The 11,212-nt window shown below is 29.3% G+C and overlaps 1 non-coding gene across 1 annotated transcript; it reads left to right on the top strand.

The window, feature by feature from the left end:
• The first annotated feature begins 3,812 nt into the window (after nt 1-3,812).
• LOC137808845 (U2 spliceosomal RNA) lies at nt 3,813-4,008 on the top strand. The gene has a single exon (XR_011080744.1). It is a non-coding gene; the product is annotated as a U2 spliceosomal RNA (small nuclear RNA).
• Nucleotides 4,009-11,212: the final 7,204 nt, after the last annotated feature.

Genomic DNA, 11,212 nt, shown 5'->3' with positions numbered 1-11,212 from the left:
GAGACTTTCAGTAAAACGGCTCGGCCGGATTGCCAAGACCAAATGGTGCAATGCAACTTCCTGCTTGAGCCCTCGGATGTTCATACATGCTTTGTTGAACCTATCTAAAAAGGTTCTGAGAGATTCACCTTTTTCTTGTTGTACCGCTAGGAGAGACATGGAGGACATGTGATGCGGTCGGCTGGTGGCATACTGAGTAGAGAATTTTACGGCTAAGACGTCGAAGTCGTCAATGGAATTCGGAGACAGCTCTGTAAACCAAGTAAGAGGTACTCCCTGGAGCGACGTGGGGAATACTTTACACCACACATTGTTATCTGTGGTATACAAAGTCATTTGCATCTTGTAAACATTTAAATGCTCGTCCGGGTCGGTCGAGCCGTCATAGAGTTTAATGGCGAGGTCTCTCCATTTGTCAGGAAGTGGTGTGGTGATGATTTCGTCTGTAAAAGGATGACCCCTTTTACTTGACTTTCTTTCGACTGTTCCAGCTCTGGAAGCAGGATTGGTGTCGGGCGGTGTATGCGAGAGGCGGTTTGGTCGGCCATATGGGATTGGCCTTCTCGTTCGGGATTATCGACCTGTCGCTGGAGTCGCGCATTCTGCTCTCTCAATAAGGCGATTTCTTCCTCTTGGCGGTGTCTATCCTCTTCGTGTTGACGACGGTCTTCCATCCCCTTTTGCCGCAGTTCCTCCATCTGAGTTTGGAGGGTTTGAATCACAGTCATCTGTTCTGTCATAGCGTCGTTGTTGTCCCTTGTTGCAACCATTATAGCTTTAAAAATTGAAATCTTGCCTCGGCCCCACGGTGGCCGCCAATTGTACCTGTTTGGAGAAATGGGGCCCAGGCACGGTCGGTTGACGTAATGAGATTGCTGACGTGTCGATCTTCTTCTCCTTCGGTCGGTCGTTCCTTTTTGGTGTCTCCTTCAGTTGGTCGTTCCTTCTTGGTGTCTCCTTCGGTCGGGCGGGAGAGGGTACCTGCGAATGCACTCCGACGCTCAAGTAAGTATGAGATTCTAAGCGCGGTTTCGTAAGTGAATGAAAACGTACCTTTCTCTGACTTGAGCACAGTATTTATAGGATTGCCTAATGGGCTTTCTATCCCTTGGGCTCAGGGTGGTTATGGATATGTCTTGCCAGTCGTGCTCCGGAATACCCGGGGAACATATCTTCTTTAAACGCATATTCCTTATTCTTTGGATGTGTATCTTAACCACCTTAGCTTGTCACATAATTGCCCTTACATTTATTTTGCACTCGGTCGGTCGGTCAAGTGCGTTAATCCGGTGCCTACCGGTACAGTATTCATTAGATTACGCTTAACCTAATCTTGATTGGACTAAACATAGTATTGGTATTCATCATGTTAGGCTTAACCTAGTCTTGATCAGACTAGGATTAGTTTACATCTAACTTAACTTAAATCTGATCCAGAATTGATTCAACTCAGTTGAAGGTTAGACTTAATTAGAATTAATTTGAATCTGATCCAGAATTGATTCAACTAAAGTTAGATTTAATCTAGTTTTGATCGGTTTGCCAGATTAGGATTGACTTGAACCTAACCCAAAATTGATCCAACTTTAATTTAAAGTTAGGCTCAACTTAGTCTTGATCAAATTAATTAATATTGACTTGAATATAACTTAAAATTGATCCAATTATGATTGTAAATTTGCTCTAACTCGATAAAATGTATATATGATTGTTTTTATTTATCTTAACAAGTCTAAATCTAGTTACTTGGATCGTAGTAACTTAGCTTGATCTAAGTTTGAACTTTTTTTTTAGCTCAATTTGGATTTAGACCAACTCAGAATTAGTTGATTAACTCAATTAAATTTAAACTCGACTTTACCAAAACAAACTCAATTAGATTTGAGTTTAGATTGATTTTATTTGACTATGTGAGTTTTTTTGGCTCAACTTGAATTTAAACTGATTCAATTAGATTTGAACTTAGTTCAACATAAACCTAAACAAACTCAACAAGATTTGAGTTTAAATTAATTTGATTTGTTTTTATTTTAGACTGACTTAGTTTAAGGTGTTATTTCAAAATAACTTGAAAATATGTAAATTGAAGAAGATGTTTTACAGATATAAAATAAAAAATTCTTAAAAGAATTTGACAAAAAAAAAAATGATATCTCAATTTTTAATAATTATTTTATATTTATAACTTTTTGAATTTTGTGATAATTAAAATACTTTAGTATTTTTTTTCAAATTATTTTAAATTTCAATTATTTTTCAAACAAAATAATTTTACAAAAATGAAAGAGTTAAAATGATATCAATTCAAATTCAATATATTTAAATATTTTAAAAGTTAAAAATTATCCAAAAATAATATAATTTATTTTATAAATTAAATCATCAAAATGAAAAAAAATTACAAAAATTGTATAATCTCCAACAAAGTCAAAATTTTACTCTAAAAAACTATAAAACTATAGTTGCATCAAACTCAAGGTTTTTACTCTATAACATTGTTGTCAGTGTTCCAGGTGTCTCCTAATATAGGCTCAAACCTCCCAAAGGTTTCTCAACTCTCAACAGAATCAAGAGCACATTAAAAACTGGACTTTCATTTTTAAAACTTATCATTTGGACAACAATATTTTTGTTTTGTGTAACAAAATTATTTTTTTCCACTTTTTGTTGCTTTCACCTTCTTTAGTCAACACGTTAGCTCGTCTTCCTCGTTTTAATTAAGATTTTCAATTTTTTTTTATAGAAAAGAATGTCATCACCGACTTTGGATTTTTTTTTTATATATTTTTTTGGATGTGGTCACAGACAATGAGATTGCAGAAAATATGATAAAACCAATTCACCATTTTTGTTCAGTGCTTCTTGCTTTCTTCTTACACTTGGGAATGACATGGAGACTGATGCTGATAGCATAAATACTTATGCCCAATCTATTATGTCATTAAATCTGTGTGTTAGTTTCTTCTCAAACAATGTCAAAACCAATAAATTTGTAACTTAATTAAGAGATTGTGCTGGACTGATATTTTGTTTGAATGAGGAATATAAAAAAATAAATAGAAAGTACATGAAAACTAATAATAAAATAGGAAAAATAATGAAAATATGTTCTTTAGATAATAGAAATAAAAAGAAAGTAAATTATTTTTCCTTAATGTCGGAAAAGAGGATTTTTTATTTATTTGGATTAATAGAAAAGAGAGTTAAAATAAATAAATTGTATAAACAATATTTTATGATAGTTCAAAACTGTAAATTTAATAGATTTTTTAAAGATAAAATTATTTATTATTGCTAAAAATATATTATATTAAAGTAGTTTTTAAAAAATCAAAGCATAAACAAATAATTTCCTTGGTTGGTTACTGTCTCCTAAAATTTAAACTATGTAGAGGCCTAAATGAGAATGAAGAGTGCTCCGAAGCAGTAATCTCACCATTAATTGAAGAGTTCTGTTATGAGGTTTAGTTTGAATTTATTACAGTAGTCTTTGGAAAGTGCATGCTTAATTTTGTCCATGTATCTAATCATCACTTTCATAGTTGTGTTGTGTAAGGTTAATATATATGTATCTCAAACCACGAAAACTATGATGTTGGATCGTATTCGTGCTTTATAATTAACAAATACTCAAGTTCATTGTTTGATTTTTTTTTCCTGTTAATTGCTTACTTTGTAGCATGCAAAATCAGCATTATTCCACATACCTGGCGTGGCGTAAAACTGCAATGAGTAAGTCCCACATTGCTAAGGTGATACATGAATTACTGTATAAATTATTATAAAACGGGCTTGACTGGAATTGAATACTCATACCTTTCTCGGCCTTTTGGCTAAGATCAAGTGTAGTATCTGTTCTTATCAGTTTAATATCTGATATGTGGGTTATTAATCCACACGATATTAAATTAATTTTTTAAAGGGGAGATTCCAATACAATAGCTTGCTATTGGGGATCTCATGTGTCGCTCAAGTCTTGCACTATAGCTTGAGCCTGGCACACCCTACCAATTAAGTTAAAGGAATTCAGAACTTTTACAATACGCCTTTTAAATAATTATTTTGTTTTAACTGAATTTTTTTTAATGTTTTTCCATTTTGAAATTTGACCTTAATTATTATGGATAATGTCTTTAGATTCTTAAAATTGATACATATTTTGATTATAGCAAGTGAAAAGCCTCCAATAAATTACTAATTAGGGCAATATAGAGTAGTATTAAAAAGGGATAATAGACATTCCTTGTATATTAACCGTTCCAATTTTTAGGAGGGTTTCTAGAATTTGAAACTAATGCATAAAGATTTATGGTTAGGGAGGATCATTTAAGGCCATTGTAGGAATCACATTGTTTCTTGATCCAAGGGAAAGATCTAAGGTCTAGGAAAGAATAAAGTACCAATCCCTAACGTAAAGACATAAAACATAACCACCACAAAATTCAAAAATCAGTAATCAATAAACCATCTACAGAAAGGAAATCAAAATTTACTCCTGAATGACAAGTCTCACAAAGAAAACAAATTATCTTTCATGTTAAAAAGAACATTGTTTGGTCAATTTTTTATTTTTTATTTTAGTGTTTGTGAGAGAAATTTAGGAGGGAAAAATAGTTTTTTTCTATTATTTTTTTTTTCTTATTTTAAAGAGATTGTTATGCACACTAAATAATTAGAAAGGTATATGAACTTATATAGATAGAAAACCTATAAATTTGTACACTGTCTCTACTAAAACCTCATAAACCATGTAAATGTAAAAGTATTACTTTAAATAAAATTTTATATAAAAAGTAAAAATTTGAAATTTTTAGATTCTTATTTATATTCTAATATTTGTAATTTGGGTCAATATTGGACTCTTTGATATGATTGAGGCTCAAACTTAATTTAGCTTTATATAGTTCCGATGTTTCAACTCAATATATTAATATATTTGGATTAACTTGACTTGATCAATATGAATATTGAACTTGATTCAATATGAACTTGATTTAACATCCATTTAGTTTGATCTGGATCTGAGTTAATTTTGTTTGATTTGGACTTAAACCAATTTAGCTTGATCGAGTTTGAGTCTAAATTGTTTTGATTCCAACGATCCAAGCTATCTTGGTAGATTTGAGCAAAACTTAATTTGGTTTCGATCAAGTTAGGCGTGACTTGCTCTTAATCAAATTAGGATCCACTTAGGCATAACCTAACTTGATTAAACGTAGTTTGACTCCAACTTTGATGGGTGTAAACTTGTCCCTTCTCGACTTGACCTGGATTCGAGCTGACTAAACTTATTCTTAACCCAAGCTGACTTAATTTGATTTGGGCTTGGACAAACTTGGGATCGACTCGACTTGACTTTGTATTCATCAACCTAGACTTCACATAGTCTTGATCGAACTAGGACTGACCTGAACTTTGCCAAACTTGACTAAATATAGGTTGATCCCAACTCGACCCGGTCTAACCTGGATCTAGACAAACTCAACTCGATTTGAGAGTGTAGGTTAACTTAGTTTAACGGTAACTTAGACTAACTCAGTTCGATTTTCCATGAATCTCATTTGGTGTTATCTTACTTAGTATTTTATAACTTAATTTTTTTTTACAAATAAAAATAGAAAAATATTTAAAAATTTTGAAAAAAAAATCATATTGATCAAGATCTACTACAAAAATATTATCAATATTGATATTTTCAATTTTTTAACAATTATTTATATTTATATAATTTTTTAAATTTTATGGTAATTAAAATATTTTATTACAAAAATTAAAGTTTACTAAATTGAAATTATTTTATTCAAACAAAATATTTTAAAAAGTGGAACAGTTAAAATGATATCAATTTAAATTCAATATATTAAAAAATCTTTAAAATTGTAAAAAAATTATCCAAAAATAATATAATTTATTTTATAAATTAAATCATCAAAAGAAAAGAAAATTACAAAAGTGTATAATCTCCAACAAATTCAAAATTATATTCTCTCTAAAAAAAACTACAAAAGTATGTAGTTTCAAATTCAAAATTTTACTCTAAAAAACTATAAAACTATAGTTCCATGAAACTCAAGGTTTTACTCTCTATAACTTTGTTGTGAGTGTCCCCAGTATCTCCTTAATATAGGCTCCAACTTGCAACTCTGGATGGCAAGGTTGGCTTCATTGGCCACCACATGTTCACTGTAACACCATTCCAACTCATACAATGGTGCAGTAAAAGTAAAAGAGGATATTTTAATCATGCAAAATATCCTTTAACAATCTTTTGAAATTATTTTAATAAAAGATAAATTTATTAGTAAATAATATAAAAAAATATTAAAATAATAATATTAAAGGTTATAATATAGTTATATAAAAAGTTTAAATTATCAATTATTACTCTCTAATATTTTGCTATTAACATTTAAGTGAAGCCCAAGCCCATAATCATAGACTCATAGTGCAGGTAATAATGACCCATCATCACATTCAAAATGCTTTCACAGAATTAAGACCACATTAAAACTTTTTCATTCTTCAAAACTTATCATTTTTAAACTGGCGAACAATATTTTTGATGTGTAACAATTCCACTTTTGTTGTATTCCACATTCTTTAGTTAACACATTGGCACATCTTCCTCGTTTTAATTAAGGTTTTCAAACCATTTTTCTGATAGAAAAGAACATCACTACCGACTTTTGGATTTTTTTTATACTTTTTGGATGTGGTCCGTGACATACAATGAGATTGCAGAAAATGTGATAAAACTAATTCACCATCTTTTGTTGTGTGCTTCTTGCTTTCTTCTTACACCTTGGATGGTGGGATGGAGACTGATGTTGACAGCATAAATAGTTTGTCATATGTAAAACAAGTATCATGAACTTTTAAATTTATTTTAAATTTCCTTCCAATTTTTTATTAAGACTTTTTACTATTAATAGAATGCATTAATGGTAATCAATTTATGTAATTACTGAATAATATTAAATAGAAATTAATTTAAAAACAAAAAATAAATAATTATTATATTATTAAATTTGTTACTATTTAATAAATTAAAAAATTATTGATATTTAAAATATTTTTTAATATTAATGAAAATTTATAACTTAATTTATAAGTATTTAATTAGTTATTAATTAGTTTAAATTTTAAAGTTGGTAATTCAATATTTGATAGTTAATTAAATATTAATTTAAAAACTATTATAATGTTTTTATTAATAAAAATTATTTTTAAATATTAATAATTTTTTAACTTATAAAATGGTATTTAATTTAGTTAATAAAATATATGATTTTTTATTATTTTTAAAATTATTTCTTATTTAATATTTTTTTTATAATAGTGGTGTATTAAATTTGTCCTGAGTAATTTTTATTTATATAAACTAAAAAGGTATGTTAATTTATAATATTACGTATAAGACGTTTTTATTAAAATAAATTAAAAGAAATTTTAGTGAAATAGGCATGTCTTTAAATCCGTGTTGTTGGACTGATATCTTGTCAAAACTAATTATTTTGTAACTTAATTAAGTGATTGTGTTGGACTGAGATTTTGTTTTAATGAGGAATATCAAAATATAAATAGAAAGTAAATGAAAACGAATAATAAAATAGGAACAAATAATGAAAATATGCTATTTAGATTAATAGAAATAAAAAAAAAGTAAATGATTTTTTTTTATTTGGATTAATATAAAAGAGAGTTCAAATAAATAAATTGTATGAAAAATATTTTATGATAGTTCAAAACTGTAACTTTACTATATTCTTTAAACATAAAATTATTTATTATTGTTAAAAATGATATTTAATTAAAGTAGTTTTTTTAAAATTAAAGCATAAACAAATCATTTCATTCCCATTTTATTCTATCCTGATGGAGATTTTTTTTTTCTGTTGGCGTTCAAACTAAAATAATTTCCTCATTCTTATTTTTTATTTTCAAATACACTACAATAATGAAGTATTTTTATCATATTCATTTTATTCATGTTTCTTTATACTCTATTATAAAAAAACAAATATAAGAGGAGTTGAGTGATAAAACTATATATAATGGACAAATAGATTGATAAAATATATAACTTAGTTTTATGCTTAAATTTCTTTAATTATTTTATGGGTAAAAGTTACTTGTTAATATGTTAATTTTGTTAATGAATTACCTATTTCTTTCTTCTTCCACTTTTACTATAAAGCAAATCTTATTATCTTCATTTTTATTTTGATATATAAGTGATCCTTCTTAATCTCCTAATTGACAGTTATAATCAATGAGAATTTAATATGAAAATAAATTAATAAAATATTAGGGTCCATTTAAAATATAAATATTTGTGAAAGAGTATGAGAAGAAGAATATGATTTGTGTCTTGAACCAGTTGACCCATCATCCACGAGTTGGGTTCCGGCCATAGAGAGATTTTTTTTGGTTTTTTACACCTAATATAATATATAAATTTGAACTATGTTAACTCATTGAACAAAATAACAAAAATATAATAGTTTCTATTTAAGAAGTCAACTTTTAAGTCTAAAGTCAATCCGTCATAGTGAAATTTGCACCCACTTCTATATTGTGAACTCATGCGTAAAACAACATATTATGGGTGATTCGATTATGGTCAGATAGCGGGTGACCTAATAAACTCAACAAAGATTCATTATGATAGATTTGAAATGGCTCTTATACCATATTAGTGAGTAAACTTTAAGCTTAACTCAACCTCATAAAACCAGGCTTATGAAGTGAAATTTGCACGTACTTATATATTGTGAAATGTCTTAATTTCTATTCGATATGAATTCTTCGTTGAAGGTAAGTTTGACATTCTATTTTTTTATTCTCAGACTTTTGTATAGATTGTTGGCTTAAAGAAACCATGAATATCTATATGTCCCATACTAATAATTAATTAATTTATATACATATATTGTTAATATAAATTTATAAAAATATATAAAATTGAAAAAAGCAACTAACCCCTTGTTAGTAGGCATTGATAAATTTACATATTGATTTGTTTTCTTGTGTATTTTAATTTTTTTTTTATTATGAATTGAGTGTTATAATTAAATAATATTGATTATGAGTTGCTTAATATTTTCTAACATGGAATAAGCAGTAAGAATGGTATAGAAGAAATGTATATATTTTTACTTTACCAAACCCGTTGCCAGATACGTACATACATGTGCTTTTGGCTTATCCTTTGTTTGTGTCTAGGCACGGAAATATTGAGGAGAGACGGGCAAAAAAAGTGTAGGGATTGGGTATTGAAAAGTGAAAAAATACATAAAATAAGAAAATATTTATTGAGTTAAACTTAAAGTTGATTTCTCAATATGATATCAAAGTCATTTAGAGTTTATATTAGTAAAAATTGTAGAAACTAATTGAAAGAAATAACTAAAGGCAAAAGGTTGTAGCAACTGATTAAACGTAATTGCACCATATTGCAAAATTGCTGAACTGATCTTATTAATTTGATTTACTTCAATAATATATATAATAAAATTACAATTACTGGAAGCTATAAAATAGGAATACTAACTGCCCTATAAACTGACCATTAATGTAATAATAACGGTATAATAGTTTAAGAGTAATAAAATAAGAATTAATAATAATAAAATAAGAATTAATAATCAACATCCTTCCTTAATTCTAATTTGGAAGAACCTTCATGTCCAACATATCTCTTAACTTGATGAAAATCATATTCTGATATGCAGTATTCCAAAATATTTGATCATGTTCTTCCCAACTTGGTATCGCAGGAAGTGATATCGAATATCAATGTGTTTATTTGATGAAAAACTGGATTCTCTACAAGATTAATTGCAGAGACATTGTCAACATAAATCTTAATTGGAATATTTAGATTAAAACCAATTTGAGTCATGATATTATTTTTCTCAATCGCCATCAATTTTTTATTCATAGCCTCTTGCCATTTGGGGGTGTTGAATGGCATCTACAAGTCTCACAGGTTCTGATTCTGCAAGAAAAGCAAAGTGAACTAAATCTCCATTGTCATCAACTTCATCATCAAGATTTACTTCACAATCTTGAAGGTGTACAGGTTGTCGTTGCTGTCTTCTTGGTCGCTCTATCATAGTTGCAATTGGAGTTGCAACTTCAGGTTGAACTGTAGGTGCTTCAAGAGTGACTCCATCTTCCACATCATCATTCAAAACATAAATATATCGTTGTTTTGAATCCATTTCAGTTGCTGCATTCCATTGCCATTCCTCATCTTCGGCAAATGTAACATCATGACTAACAATCACCTTCTTTGTCATTGAATTGTACAGTTTGTATCCCCCATGCTTATATCCAACGAAAATGGTCTTCACTGCCTTATCATCCAACTTCGATCTTGCTGCCTTGGGGACATGAGCATAAGTAATTGACCCAAATACCTTCAAGTGTTGCACATTAGGTTTGAATCCACTCCATGCCTCAATCGGAGTTGTGTTAGGAGCACTCCGAGTGGGTGATCTGTTTATCAAATATACCGCACATGTTACGGCCTCAACCCAAAAATAATTTGGCATACCTTTTGCTTTAAGCATGCTTCTCGCCATGCCCATGATTGTTTTATTCTTTCTTTCAGCAACTCCATTGTGTTGAGGTGTGTAGGGACAGGTTATGTTATGCTGCAACCCAAGTTCTTCACAATGCCTCTTGAACTCATTAGACTTGTACTCACCTCCTCCATCACTACGCACCATCTTAATTTTTCTGTCACTCTGTCTTTCAACAAATGCTTTAAATATTTTAAAGTAGTGGAATACCTCATCCTTTGCTTTTCAATAGATAAATCTAGGTTTTCCTTGAAAAATCATCAATAAAGGTTAAAAAATATTTATTACCTCCAACTGATGATATGTTCATCGGGCCACAAACATCTCTATGAACAAGCTCCAAAGGAAATTTTGCACGCCAAGACTCCTTAACAAATGGTATCCTGTGATTCTTTCCAAAAATAAGTCTTACACAAATGATCAGGGTGATGAATATGGGGTAAACCATTCACTAAATAAATTTCGTTTGGAGAGATTTTCCAAACTCTGAAAATTTAAGTGCCCAAAGCGTAAATGCCACAACCACGATTCATTATTGACTATTGCATTCAAGCACTTAAAATCACCCATATGCAAATCTACTGGAAACATGCGGTTTTTTGATAAAAAGGTTTTAAGAATCA

The sequence above is a fragment of the Phaseolus vulgaris genome, chromosome 3, assembly GCF_000499845.2.
Source record: "Phaseolus vulgaris cultivar G19833 chromosome 3, P. vulgaris v2.0, whole genome shotgun sequence".
Lineage (NCBI taxonomy): Eukaryota > Viridiplantae > Streptophyta > Magnoliopsida > Fabales > Fabaceae > Phaseolus > Phaseolus vulgaris.
This window is presented reverse-complemented; position numbering and strand designations above follow the sequence as displayed.